We start from the raw sequence: 14,497 nt of genomic DNA, 5'->3' as shown, positions 1-14,497 counted from the left end.
ATTTGGGAAAGTAATGCAACTATTATGGAATAAATTGAGAAAAATTTAGTGAGATTGGTAAGTTAGTTTACCAGTTCTTTTTTGAATAATAAGTTCTGAGACAGTTTTCTTTCTTAACTTTCATTTTATCATCTGTCTGCTATTTGTCACAACTTTATACTTCAAAGTAACAATCCCTTTAAAAAATATTTTTCACTACTTGCTCAATGTGTCATAGCATTTTATGACTTACTGCAACCTGTTTTTTCCTAAATCATCATCTATTGAAGGGAAGCATTTAAGAAAGTGATTAATTCTAAGCATTGCAAAATGCCATTGAAATAGCTCCATGTTTATATGCTATTTTGAATCACAGCTCAAAGCAAAATATACTATATGATTATATTTTCACGAGTAGCCTGTTGTTTTTTGAAAATATATAAAATTAAATTGTTAGTCCTTGTGCCCTAACTTCTCACCAACAGCAAAGAGAATAATGATCAGTTATCACTGCTATTATTTGAATACTTAAATCTGTTTTGATTTGAGTATCAAGTGCAAAGATACAATTTAGCATGCTAACAAAAATATCACAGTTGTGAGTAGAAAGTGGCCAAATCAGAAGGACAAAATAAAGATCACAGTAATTAGATAAGGTGATCAGCTGAAAGGCTATGGAAGTTCTTTGCAGGTCAGTAATTACATATTCCAGGACCTTCTGAGAATCCTCATAAAAGGAGAAAGGATGCATTTTGCCAAATAGGTTAGGTGTCAAGATATATTTTTCTCAGCACTGCAAAAATGGAAATAAGTGTGTTTTGTTTCCCCAGGGGTTAATCAGACAAACTAGACTGCTCACGTATATTATCATTACAATTAATTCTAAATATATTTAGAGATGACACTTGTTTAATCAAGGGTGGAACAGTACATGGAAGATATTTCATGCTACCATATATATAAAACCAGTTGCTAGCAAAGATTGATTCCTCTCTTCATTTTGAAAAGTGTTTACATAGGTTTTCATGACAACAGAGCTTATACATTTAACTAATGTGCATATGCACATAAATATGAGATTGTACTGGTTGATTAAAGTAGACTGACGATATTCTGATGGTTATCTGCATAAGCCTTAAGGTAAAAATCTCTTTAAGCCAAAAACATACCTACAAAATACCTGCAGTTAACATTTCAAAATTTCACTACTGGGAAATATTATTTAGTGTTATCAAAATATTTAAATATTTAAAAATATTTTTCACATGAAGTGATCCCAGGATTACTGTTTCTTCACTGAAATCTTTGTATGGAAATTTCTCGAAAGGAAAAAAAAATGTTGTGAGTAGTAGAAGACTGTATATGAGGGAAGATACATGCTTCTAAATCAATTCCAGCTTTCACCACAACAATTGTATATCTGTGGCTGGGTCAGAACCCACGGAAGTGCTTTGTTTGCTCTGCTGCCATCCTGGATTCTAGTTTTTTGGGAAGAACTTACGAGTGTGCAGACTCATGAATCTGTGCAATTGCTCAAAGTTCTCTCCCCTGATTGCAGGGATTTGTTTTGTGCTGTATTTCTTTTGGTGTGTAGGAGCAACTACATGCGGCACTGATCATTAGAAGTCCTACTGTATTAAGATTGCATTGTATACCTAAAGGTGCGCTAAGACCCTTATTCAGGAAATCATCCCAATTCAGCTAAGCACATATTCACATGCCACTGAAGTTGAGAAATTTTAAGAAGGCATATACAGTTAAGTGTATACCTCCTTGTTTTCCTCAATTATGGTGATATATTGGCATCTCAGTGAATGCATCTTCATCTATTTTTCTTTTTTGAGTTTAAAAGTCTCACATTATAATGATGCAAATTACAGTTTAAGGATGTACTTCCTTGAATTGATGCTGACAACTTAAGAGGAAACTCTCTGAAATCAAATATATTTCTAATGTTAGACTAAGCTGAAATATCATTTGGGTGCATGCTTTAAAATGCTTGTATTGTATGTATCTATAAAGAATGGTGATAGATGCATATCATAACTTGAAAGAAATGTTTTCTCTTTTCTCTAAAAGAAATTCAAATAAGTTATTTTGGTATTGTTCATATAGTATGAAATGTAACAACCTACAAATGTTAAAATGAAATTTGGATTTTTGTCTTCAGTGTGTTAGACCTTTCTGATTCCTGCAGGCATTTACTTTTGCAACTTGCTAATCAAAATGTTCTTTATAAAATATGCAAGATGAGAAATATATCTAAACCAATATAAAATCAGTTAATATGATTTGTGTTCTTCATTTTATAGTTTGTTTTTCCATAATATAAAACCTGCCTGACAAAGAATATGTGAAGCTGACAGTATACACAGAAATTGACTTTAGTAATTTTAATGTCAACACAATTAATGTGAATTAAAACTATAAAAGACCATTTTAAATGAGAGGATTTTTTTTGAAGACTAACACTTCTGTGTTCTAGAATTTTCAGGTCAAAAAAAGTACTGAGAAACCACATAAAAAGCAGAAACCATTACCTTGCTTCTTAATAAGAGAAAAAAGACCAGCAGTTGCTATGGTAAGAAAACTTCCTGGATTATTGTAAATCCTCCATTGTTTTTAAATTATTGAGTGAAAAAGGTCTGGTGGGGCCCAATTCTTGGGCATCTTAGCTTAGCTGAACCAAACAATTACCCTTAAAGTCCAGGGTTGATTTTCTACGTTGTCTACACATTGATATCTGTTTGAATAGCATGTTGCAGAATGCATGAAACTGAGGTAACGTTTTAATAAAATATTTTTTCTTTTTTTGGTAATATTTGTGTGTTTTGTTTTTTTTTTTACCACTGTTGCACACTGATCAGTTTTTTATGCAGTATGATCCTAAGTTCATTTTCCTAAAGGCTATAATTAATTCAGAGTGCAGCATTGTACTTGTGTAGTTGCACCTTCTTGCATGGCATTGCATTTACTAAGGCTTCCATTCCGCAGCCTTTTCACCTGCCTCCATTTAGTCTCTGCAGATCTCCTCCTCCTCCTCATCTCAATTTCAAAAAATTATCTTTATTTCTAAAACTTACAAATTGTTCTCCTGTTCTAGGTGATGAAAAAACATTAAACATCTTTATATTCTGCATTACATCCTACATTACTAGTCCTTTTCTCCTTCTTATTGCCTAGCAAGGTTTTGAGAATTTTTTTTTTAAACTACTGATCAGAGACTTAAAAGACTTTTTGGCACTTGGATATCACATCCCATTTCCGCAGCCTCCTCTGCTTCCAGGCTCCTGCTTGCCTCGTGGTACTTTGAGCACCGTTGCCTGGGGGCTAAGGCAGCAGCAGCCAGTGGAGCTGAGGGGCCTCTCTCTGGAACCCCCCTCACCCTGTCCCTTGGCTGGGCCTTGCTAGGAATTTATCTTGCAGCACCAAATTCTTCTTTATCTGCGTTCTTCCTCCTTTTCTTGAAGTAGTACAGTGGATTAAAGTGGTAGGAAATTATGTTGTGTTGTCCCTATTATTTTACACTTTTTGAAGATATTTTTAGAAAGAATTAAATGATATTTTAAACTGGTTTATATGCCAGCATGGTAAAATCTATTGTAATTTCCTGGTTTACTTCCAGCACTATTTTTTAAAAAACATGTAAGGAAAGCGTTGTATGTTTTGTTAGCACCTCCGTTTTCATAAAATTTTGGATATGCATAATCTGTTTCTTTTTCTATCACTCATTTATTAGTTTAGTAGTAGAGCTTTTTCTTTTCCTGTGACTGAGACCTATAAATGTGTCATACATTGCGGTGTCTGCTTCTGATATGCTCAAGTTTGTTTGTTTCTTGTTTTGTAAATTTTTTCTGTAGACTCTCTTTGCCTTGCACTTTTTCATTTTCCTGTTTCCCTAACATGCTGTATGCTTTTTTTTTTTTTCTGTTTTCCTTGTAATGGCTTTCAGTTTTCCCGAACATTGACTCGGGTGACCCGTTCATACTCAACAGTCAAAACAGGGAGTTTTGTCGTCTACTGGGGTGCTGCTTTTGTTTGCAGCTGTGTTTCTTCTGTAAGTCAGTTAGAGTATGTTTAAGTACCATCCGTTGTATTATTATGGGTTTTGGTATCTGCAGACTTTAGATGACCTTGAATAAAAGGCCTTATAAGGATATGCCGCTTCCTTATAAGGATATGCCATTCAAAAATATGCATTTGAACCGCAACACGTGAATGATCTGAGGTTCCTATAGAAAGCTGTGTAACTATGTAGATGCATATTTAGAGTATGATAAAGGAGAATGCCCGCAGAAAGTTTGTTTTGAAAGAAAAGAACAGGTAGCACACATGAATGTCACAGTGCCACTTTTAACAACAATTTGCTTTGGGTTAGAGCTGTGTTGTAAAGCATTCGAAAGCATTAGAAAAGTTCAACATTTATCCGGGAAAATTATTTTTGTAACTGCTGTATATTGAATGGTGTGGAGTCCGAGGAAAAAACCCAGTGGTTTAGCAAGTTTGAGTGACCGGGATTCCACTGCTTGAGCAGTGTTGCGAATTCTCTTATTTACAGTGACAATGTACACATCTACATTGAAATTAGTGTTAATGTAGCATACTGCTTGGCTTCATTGCCCTGCTGAAAACCTTTTTCCCCATGAGGAGCAGATCACCCTTCTGTGAAACCTAGGGGAAAGAGGAGTTGTCCTTGAGGATATTGCTGATCAGATAACGCCAGGAAATTCATCTTCCATATATACCCAGAAGTTAATATGCAACCACAGAGGTAAAACAGCACAAATAAGGAAGAATGGCTTGATTCTTTCATCTACAGAATCACTTCCATCACTAGAAAAGACAGCAGTTGCATTTTCCCTGCCTGTTTGCAGTGACTTTGAAAAATTCCTAGTGTCTCCTCTTGAATTGTCTAAAAGCAGGGTATTAAGGCTAAGAATTTTGACAAGAAAAAGGCTTAGACTTTTTACATCTATGCCTTTGTTTAATGAAAAGCTACCTGGAACTGGCCAGAGAACATCAGTTCTTCCTCTTTCCTGTAAGTCAATAGAAAAGAAGTAGCCAGGGTGCCAGTAAAGAGCTTGCACTACTTCTGTTTCCAAGCAAAGTTCACTCTCTTTCATCATTCCTTCTTTTTAAAAAGCCTAAAGGTCTTGACTAAAGGCAAATATCCAAAGTCTTCCTCCTTAGTATCAAAGACAGACTAAGGAACCTTGCTGCAGTTTCTGACAGAAAACTGATGGCTTTTTTTGTTTGATAAATTCCTTGAAAATGACACTGGGGCAGGGGTGAAATGGAAAAACAGCTGTAGATGTCTAAATATGAGTTAGTGGTCTAGACCCCCTTTATGATTAGTGAAATGAGAATGTATTTTTAGGACTCATTTCATCTAAGATAGATCTCAGATGTACATTATAGATGTTTAATACTAAGTGAATTGAATTACAACCCATGATATCAGTCTTCTGTCTGTATCAGGAGCTTCTGTATATTCCAAGAATTAAGTTATTGCAATCATTTTGCCCTTATTAATAATCTCTTTAATTTCATGGCATTTGATTTTATTATTTTTTAAGAAACATTATTAAATGAATAGGGTGATATCCCTCCATTTCTCTCTTGTCTGTGTCACATCACAGCCATATGTTTTGGAAAGTAGACTATTTTATGTAAAATAATATAAAAATGGGGAAGATAATATATCTGTGTTGTCTAGCTGCCTGTGACAACAAAAAATCTTATTCTAGTAGGTCATTAATGGTGTCCTCTTCTTGCTCTAGAAATATGGCACATAAAACAGTCTTCTGTCTAGTAATTGCTTTGGAAGTAAGTTGTTTGTAGTGTCTTAACTGCACACATAAATAATTTTATTCTGATTGAATGACAGAAAAAATTGGTGTGGTCACTGAACTGCAAAACATCTTGCACTGCTTTAAAAATCAATAGATTTATATATATATATCTTTATATATATGATTATATATATAAAAAATAAAGAAGATAAAAATTACTCAGGCAAAGTTAATTGGTGTCATGCTTCTAAAAACTTTACTTTGGCTAATTTATTTTGTCAGGAACTGCTTGATGTCCCACTGAATAGTCCTGGATAGCAAATATCAAAAGGCAGAGAGGGTAGATTCCAAGTTGTGAGGAGTTATTAGAAGCAATTGATACATCTGAAGGAAAAAGTTTTGGAGACTTGTACGAGTTGTGAATACGTAGGTCATGGGAGACTCAAGTGGCTAGGGAAGATTTTATGGGTCTGGTCCTGTGGGCCCCAAGAGTTTCTCTCCTGAGAAGAATAGGAAGCCATATAGCATGGCAGATTAGGCCATGTTGGAGAAATGGAAATTTTTGCAACTCTCAGCTGTCTGTTATGTTGTCTGGAACAACATCTGTCTTGGATAGCTCTTGCAAGCTAATTAGTCCAATTATTCTAATAAACAGCAGTACTGGAATATTTGGTCAGCGAATAAAGATAGCTCTGGTAATTTGAATCAAATATGAGCTGCAGTTAGAGCTAAATGCATGCTCCCAGCACTGTTCATATATATATGTATATGTGTGTGTGTGTGTGTGTATATATACATATATATATATAAAAATATAAAAATGCCAATTCTTAGTTTATTAATTGTGGAAAACTGTATCTGTAAGCAAAGAATTTCCAGCAAGGAAACAGATTTCTGCTTTGAGCTCTTAACTGTTAATGTAAAAATGAGAAAATCACTTTTAGAACTATGAAAAATTCCTTGGCCTTTCTGAAAGGTATGCATGTTCTGAATAAAGCAATAAATATGCATTTTTCTCTGTTCTAGCTGTTGTATCTGCGTGCTAGCCAACAAATTGAAAGAAGGTTGGCTGCTTTTTGTGACTGTTTTTGGATATTAGAATTTCAGAGTACTCGTTTGTTAATTGGAAAATGTGTTATTTTACTGCATGAGAAAAGATACTTTTCCTCATCCCATTTTCATATTTTATATTCACATTTTCATATTCATATTTTTATGGTTTTAAAATTGTTTGCCAGTTCTAGTATTTCTCCCCCCCCACCTGCCCCAACCTCTAACAGACAGCCATTTCTAATATCTAACAGACATTTATTTATCTTATGAGCAGATGCTTGAAAAATGTGTGTTGTCCATTGTGTTAGTATTACTGCCATCTCCTAGTACACCAGATCTGTATAAGTAAGTTCAATATTGTGTTCACTATTAATGAATAAAATCACATTTACAAAAACAAGTACAGTATCTATAAGTAAACAAACCACTGTACTAATAACAGTTTAAGATAAATATTCATTTTAGTACTCCCCATTGATAAATTAATGTTTATCATATTATTTCATGGAGGAATGGTTACTTAAGAAAGGATGAGCAATAATTTTTCAGAACATTATTCCACCCTGTCATTATTAGTATGCATAAGGAAAATGAAGTTCATAAAAGATTTTGAATTATTCTTCTTCTTTTGAAAGGTCAGTGGAGCAAATAATGCCAAATGTAATTAAAATAACATAATGCAAAATTGTTTTGTGATATATCCACATGCTCTTTAAATCTATTTTTAATTTGGTAAAATCACTGATTTCAAACATGAGCCTCTCTTTTCTGTAGAAAACAAAAAATAAAGTATATTTTCAAGTGATCTCCTATGTTTTCTCTGCATATATTATCAGAATACAATATTTAAAAATCTATATGCTGATGGCCTTTGAAGCTTTCACAAGGTGTTCATTTTTCAATAGTCTAAGCGTAGGGATGAGTCTTGCAATAGCTAATGGGATTTATGCTGCAGGGCTTTCACTCAGCACATAGCATTTGCATTGTAGTAGTTATGCTTGTCTAAGATCGTACACAGGGCCATGCCTGTAGGAAGAGGAAAATTATTTTAGTTAGATCAACAGATACAGTGAATGTATGTGCGTAGGAAGATGTGAGGGGTGGAACAAAAGCTTTTGGGAACTTGAACCCTTCTTCAGATGATGTTTAAGGAAGTATTTTTCCAGGAAAGTCACATTAACAGAGGGCTTGTATACCTGAAAACTCATTTCTTCTGTTTAAATGAATTACTGTAGTAAATAATGAGCTCTTAGAAGTTTTGTGGCACCAGTACAGAATGCTAAGCCCATTGAAATGAATAGGATTACTCATAAAGTTAAACACGTTGAAGTGCTCTTTTGGACTGGGCTTCAGGATCTTCTTCTTTGCCAAAACTTTACTTTTGAGCTTCATGAGTTGCTAATTTTTCATGAATCATTTTGACTTCTGAAACTTGAGTCACATCCTCCATTCCTGGATATGCCATGGGCATACTTACATCCACTAGCATGCAGTCAGATAATTATAATTAAATTTATAACTGAAGGTGATTTGCGGAAAGAGAATAATGTGTGAATCTTTTTAATGCATCTAGTAGTTATGTACATGCCTGTCTATGGAAATACGTGTGCTTTTACCTCTGTGTCTTTTTTGGAGCTATTTACAAGGGACAGTTCTCCTCAAAATGTTTTTAGCAAACTAAAAATTAATCCAGTTATTAAAATCCACCATGGATAAGAGGAAAGTTACTGTTAAATATGAACTGTAAGATAAGCTGAAGTTGGCAAGTTTAATCCACTATTATGCCGTAATCATGTAAACTGCTGGTCCACTGCCATTAAACTATTAATATGCAGTACTGCTGAAGAGGACTCAATTAAATATAATCTTTCATGGAAACTAATTCCACAGTATATTACTTCTAGAAAAGAAGAGACTCCTTGCTGGTTCTGTCCTTTACTTAATCTTCCAATTTCTGTACCCCTGACGTGTACTGAGACTGGTTAATCCCCCCTTCCCCCACCTTGTCCCACTCAGATTAAAAAAAAAAATTCAGTAAGTGTTAAAACATTTAAATTCATAAAGTTATTTTTGTTTCAGTAAAGCAAAAACAAAATATGAAGATATATAATAGTCTGAAGATACACATTTAAAACTTTTGTATTTTATCTGTAGCTGATGCTTTAGGAAATACTTGTACTTCTGGGAGGTAAGGAATATGCCTTTCATTTGTCTTTTATGCTATCTGCTATCATTCCTTTTCTGTAAAACAGAATACTAAAAAAACCTCAACCCCCCAAAACTCCTCTATCCTGGTTATCTTAACACTGCAGGAAAAAAGAGAGGGTGGGATTTAGTAATGAGTTTTGGTATATGTCACAGATATTAAAAGTTAAAAGTGCTTATAAGGTTTATACCTTATCTAAAACTGTTTTTTATTGCTTTACTTTTAGAAGGCTTTATAAACTGAAGGATTAAAAAGTGTTTTAATTTTAAGGGACAGACAGTATAAATATCTTGCATTGTATTATTTGTATGTAAAGTTGTTTTGATAACATACAATTTTATATTTTCATCAACACTCATGTATTCAAGTGTCACATCTCTCATTGCTGTGTGTCTACCTTCAGGGAACTGTGTAAGTAAACATTTGAGGTAGGTAAGTGTGAGGAGTATGGTAAGACTGATCATGGTCAAACACGTGCATCAGTCCTAATAAAGCTTTTGTAGTATTCAGAACTTTTCTAGAGATAGCTGTCTAGAAATTCTTGTATTAAAACAGGGATCCCAGCTGCTTAGAAATGTTTTGAAGCTTTATATACTATTTCTGAGCAATCCTCTGCAAAGATTTGGTTAGCGTTGTGAAACTGGTTGTCATTTTTCATCCTTTTTTTCTTTTGACTTTATCTCATAACTAGTTATAAGAGGTAACGAGATTAAGTCAGCCATGACAGTATGTGATGTAACAAAGCTAATTAATACTTGAAAATATCATCCTTTTTTAGGTAGTGGGAAAAATAACATTCTAGATATCGCTTTATGGAGCTCATGAGAAACAAGGCAATGGCTAGCTGATAGAACTGATAATTATGGGTAAAGAGAAATGGGTTTTAAAGGAGAAAGAGAGAATGGTTTCTGGTTAGAAAGTGATAAAATATTCTAGACATGTGGCATACTGTGATAAAAGATCCAACTTCAGAAGAACAGAGGGGAAAAACAATGATATTTAGGGTGTTAGGGGAGGAATGGGACCAGAGAAAAAGAAACAGTGAAGGCAGGAACAAATTTAAACTTGATTTAGTGAAAGATGAGAAGGAAGCAAGTGATGGGAAAACAAGTTATGCAAAAAGTTGCATGATTTTAGCAGTAGTATTTTGATTGGATTCGATAACTGGTAATGTATTATAGGAAGAATAAAGGGCAGAAAACACAGTGTGACATTATTGAAGCAGGGTGTAGTTCTGTAATGAACAACAATGGAAAAAAATCAGTACCAGAAATCACTGAAAGATCAGATGTATGAGGGACAAAGTGTCAAAGACCATATTTAATTCTGAATCTGGAAGAAGGCAATTGTAGGAGTGGTGCTGATAACGATAGAGAACATGGGTAGAAAGTAAAAGATTGTTTGAATTTTGTTTTTAATTTTGAATTTCATCTTTGTTACTAATGGAGAAATAGAATTCCAAGTGTGTATCTAAAACCTAAAAATACGATTTAAGTGATTTGTGAATATAGGTGCTTTTGAAAATATTAGTCCTGTGTTCCAGTATGAGATGGTTTTAATCATCTTGGGAGTGACATATACTTTTGTAAGATGGGAGTAAATAAAATTCTGAAGAGGGCTAAGGCTTTTTAGGGTTGTTACTACTTTTTCATGTTATTAAAGTCTTAGAGAATTTGTTTTATTACAAATAACTTACACTTTAATTTTCCAGATGCAAATGCATGTGCAAAGTTAAAATATTAAAAACAAGGAGAATAGAAAATCTATATAGCATTTTGAGTGATTTAGTAACTGGACTGCTTCTACCCCTGTCTTCTGTGCAAGCATATCTTGTGCAAGTAGTTAAGTGGCTTCTATTTAAAGGCTAAATCATTTTTAGTATGTTGTCAGAATTATTGCTTTCATACTGTATTGTTAATAGAACCACTTTGGAGCCATATGAAAAGTAGTACGCACTATGTGCCCCAGTTAATTCAAGAGCTAAGGCTTGCAGGCTCATTTAGCTGTGTAATTGTAGGTTGCCAACTAAAAGTTTCAATATACGGACTGTAAATCTGCAATATAGTGATTTCAGCTCTCTCTTTCGTATGACTTTTCCATCCTCAAATATTTTATGGATGTTTTTATTGCTCAAAAAAAGTCAGCTATACTTTTAAAAAATAGAAAAATGTTCACAATTGGCAATGACAAGTTTTCCATCTTTGCTTTTGTCAAAGGGTTTACTTAGTGTTGTATTGAATGTTTGGATTGTTTCCTATTTATAGACAAAAATTCTTTAACCAAAAAAACCACTTTGATAGCATAATAGAGTAAAAAATAAGAATAAATTTATGATTATAAAAATACTGGTTTGAAAACCAAATATGATACTCATTTAAAAATCAATATACAGATATAAGTCTTTGCTAATGATTTATATTGTTTATAATTTTCTTTTACTATGTGCATACTTACTAATAGTGACAGGTAGGTATCTTTCACTTCTTAGCACCATCTGATTTAGTAGTAGTAAACACTGATGCTTGAAAGGTTATTGTCTAGAGGAAAGTGGGCAAAATAGCTAAGAAAAATTATTCTGACAGCTAACTTTTACCTAGCTCCTGTAAGGACTTGGGATGGATCTAGCATAATGGAGGTGATACTGCATAGTGAGCAGCGAGGCAGCTCACTGTAGCCTGAGACAGGCAGGAATATGATACCACTGGACTGAGAAGAGCCTGCTTTGGTCGATTAAGTCACACTGAAAAATGGGATGGGGATCTTCCCATGAGAAATTCACTTAGAAAACAAAACAAAACATAACAGACCAAAGAGCAAGAAGAGTGAAAGGACTTCTCAGGTGCATATGTCTCCTGGTTCTCTCTGTTAAGATTGGAGGAGGGAGCAGATCTTTCTCCAGTAGAAAATTCTTCAGTTCTTCCCACCATTTCTGAAAATATTTTCTATTCCTAGGGGATTGGTTCTGTTTTCAGTATTTCACCATTGTATTGTTCTCCAGGAGAATTTGGGGGATTTTATCAGAAGAAATTCATACACTTTACAGTATTGTAATAACGAAGAGACTTTGGCTACAGAAAAGGACAAAGAGTCCAAACAAAGAAAACTAGTCTATATTTGGATATCTACTGCTGAGGGGCTCCAAGTGTTGTTGTGTGGTGTGTGTGGTATCTCTTTTTTTTTCTTTCTTTTTTTTTTTTTTATGAAAGGCTGACTTTTCCAACTTCATGAAATGGCAACCATTTAAAAGAGAGGAGGAAAAAAACCCTATAAACAAATGCTAAAGCTGTACAGGGGGAGCAGAGGTGACGACCTAGGTCACTCTGACATAACCCAGAAGGGTGGGTCAAGTGACCTGATGTGTCTTTGGTTTTTCCACAAGGACAGATGATTTCACCCCCAGCTTATGGCATTCATTAGAGATACATTCCTTCTCTGTTGCCTGACTACTAGTCTCTCATAAGCACCAAGGTAGGTCGTTTCTGCAGCACCTCTCAAAGGATTCATCCAGTGCAGTTTACCAGCCGCCTCAATGTTTAAAGTTTTTCTTGGGGAGGTGGGGTGGGGATAAAGAGTTGAGGTGTCATACCCTATGAGGTACCACACCATACGGCATGGTGAGCTGCTGTTAGGCGTGTTGCTGAGATTATGCAAGGAGGGATGCTTCTCTTCCTGCTCCAGAGGCTCTTTTTTTTTGCGTAGGGAGTTAGAGAACCTGGTGAGGAGCCTGCGAAGAAATGTCAGTCACGTGACTGCCTCTGAAGCCCACATGGGGAAGAGAAACTAGAGGCACTGAGTGAGGTATCTGGTTTTTTTCATGGAAACAAAGTTAAAGATGGACCTGGCTTCCAGCCAGCGAATGAGAAGGTTTCCTTGGAGGTGTCAGTTCAATTAGAGTGCTTTAATACAAATGTCTCCAGCTGAAGCAGCTGCAGATAGCTAAAATGGGGGGGGGGGGGGTGGTTCCTAGCTGAAGTGTTACCCTAGAGGTGCAACGGTGACCATGTTAAGGTCCGACCTACCTCATGAGATGTGCTGAAGCAGGTGTGAGTGTTTACTGCCAAAACACTCACAGCCAGGACTGAAAAGCAGCCTCTTAGTTAAGTGAAAGATAGGCCACCACTTCCAGGCATTTTCCTCAATTTTCCTTTCCCGTGATGCTCTGGGGAAAAGGTAGTCTAGTCTAGGAAAGAGACGCATACACAAAGGTTCAAGTGCATTATCTACTCTATCCCTGTTATTTTGTATTAAACTGTATTCCCGACCCCTTCAAACAAAGTCCCATTAAAATGCCATTTAAATTGGCTGTTTCAGGCTTAAAATTTTGTTAGAGATAATTTCCGTTGTCTGGCATTTATGGTATTGGTAGTTTCTTGAGACTACAGCGCTTTGAAAACACATGGTCTATAAGCACTAGACCAATAGTAAAGCCAAATGCAGCTGAGGCTTTCTGCTTACTAAGGTATTTAACTCCTGGAAATGTTTGCATGATTTCATGTGGGATTTTAAATTTCATTTTAAGAGATAAATTACTCCATTAGCTTTACAATAGGTAGCTATTATTTTATGCTCATCTAAGGCTGTGCTACCATATGGCAATGGAGGTCTGTGAGCCTCTAAACGTTTTACATTTATTTTCGTTATCTCATAGTAAATTATATTTCTGGAAAGTAGTAAGTTTTCAGTGTAGCTAGTATCATCATATTTAGATACTGTCATTTCTTTCCAAACTCAGTTTTTGAAAAATCTGTGCTAGGTTTGCTCTTGGGAAATTGTATGTGCAAACCTTGTTATGCAAGAACACCTGTGTTTCCACAGGCACGTATCTACCTTTTGTGCAAAAGGAATATCCTTTCTTGGATTAGGTGCGGTAGATCATTTTTTAACTCTATGATAGAGACAACCCTGTGTGGTGTGTGTGTGTGTGTGTGTGTGTGTTTTGTTGTTATACATTTGTATAGTAGCATCTTTGGAGATAGTCTTCTGCAAAATGCAGTTGTTATATGCCTTGAGAAGACTAGAAAAAGCCCTGGATTTGAATATCTCATATGAAATGTTAATTCATGACCAAGGTCCTTTGTAAATTTGATTTGTATTTAAGATGAATTCTGTTTTATGAAGTTAGCTGCTGATTTATAGAAGTTAATTTTTCAGATTCAGAATGAGATTTTAGACTCAAAGAGATGAAAATGTTACTTAAACAAGAGGTTTTTTTCCAAGTTGTATATTTCTTTAGTGGCAAATATACTTTTTACTCAATTCTAACTGACACATTGCATCAACAGTGTCCCAAAAGCCCTTTGCTGTCTTTACAGTCCAGACCACCAAGGTAACCTGCTGTGTGGATAGCTAGCTGTGAATGCCGGCTTTACGGTTCTTATACATACCTGCTGTTTAAAGGTTAAATTTAGTAACATAAAATGTTCTGCATCATATTGATTAATTGAAAGATAGGAGCAGATAAAATCAA

At 35.0% G+C, this 14,497-nt stretch overlaps 1 protein-coding gene across 1 annotated transcript in view; it reads left to right on the top strand.

Annotated features, from left to right (window-relative positions):
• STPG2 (sperm tail PG-rich repeat containing 2) overlaps nucleotides 1-14,497 on the top strand; it is a 146,440-nt gene that overhangs the window by 49,756 nt on the left and 82,187 nt on the right. The gene's annotated exons all lie outside the window — the stretch shown is intronic.

The sequence above is a fragment of the Dromaius novaehollandiae genome, chromosome 4, assembly GCF_036370855.1.
Source record: "Dromaius novaehollandiae isolate bDroNov1 chromosome 4, bDroNov1.hap1, whole genome shotgun sequence".
NCBI lineage: Eukaryota > Metazoa > Chordata > Aves > Casuariiformes > Dromaiidae > Dromaius > Dromaius novaehollandiae.
This window is presented reverse-complemented; position numbering and strand designations above follow the sequence as displayed.